The following is a 992-nucleotide window of genomic DNA, read 5'->3' as shown; positions in this document are numbered from 1 at the left end:
ATCCTGTCATTTGTCACTGCTGGAATGTTGAGAGATGATTGGAATCAATGCCCAGGTGCAGCACAGGAGCCTTGCAAAGGCAAAGCCCAGGGAGGGGAGGCCTCTGGCATCCCTCTGCACCCACCCTCACAGGGACAGCTGAGGCAGGTCTGGGGACACAGCAGGAGGGACATCTCAAGCCCTGCTCTGGCCAGACTGGGGTTCTGGGCTGTGCCAGGGCATCCCTGCACTGGTTTAGGTTCTCTCAACCTCATGGTGAACTCCACAGTGTTGGGAACACCAGCCTTGATCCAGCCCCCCTGAACCCCCAGCTTAAAATCTGAGTGAAAATTCCAAATAATCGTTCCAAATAATGGTGGTGGCTCTGTGATCTGCATTGCCCAGGTTTGTCTGCTGGGCCCAGAGACAGAGCTGCTGTGAGCCAGCAGAGCTCTGGCTGCTTTGCCCTCCATCCCTGCAGGGATGGAGATCCCTCTGCTGCCCTGGGCAGCTGTGCCAGGGCTGGTGTTGATACAGGCAGAAGGAATAAGCCATGGGTGCCTTAACTTCCACTTTCTAGGGGCCAAGCACTGATGCTCAGAGGGTGACTGGGTCACTAAAAGCTGCCCCTGTCCAGAGCACTGTGCTGCTCTCCCTCCACCTTCTGCCCAGGGCAGGTGTTGCGCTGTGATTTCAGGGTTTACCTCAGAACCTCAGGTCCCTCCCCTGATAATTCCCTCCCAGGTGTGTCAGTCACCTCTCCTTTCCCCTCCCAGCACTGTCTGTCAATCTGGAATTCCAGAAGGGCATCAAGTGATTGGCAGATCCAAAGGATGCCCTCTACCCCTGGGGGGCATTGGGCCATCCAGGTGTCCTTTGTCCCTTTGTCCCTCCCCTCCTGTCCCTGGTTGGTGGCTCCCTACCCCTTCCCTGCCCCTCTCCCGGGGTTCAAAGGAGCAGCAACCACGGGCTCAGGGAGTTCTGTTGGAGCTGGTGCTGCATTCAGAGGCCTG

This window comes from Geospiza fortis, unplaced genomic scaffold, assembly GCF_000277835.1.
Source record: "Geospiza fortis unplaced genomic scaffold, GeoFor_1.0 scaffold115, whole genome shotgun sequence".
In the NCBI taxonomy this organism is placed as follows: Eukaryota; Metazoa; Chordata; class Aves; order Passeriformes; family Thraupidae; genus Geospiza; species Geospiza fortis.
The sequence above is the reverse complement of the archived record's forward strand: the minus strand, read 5'-3'. Positions refer to the sequence as shown.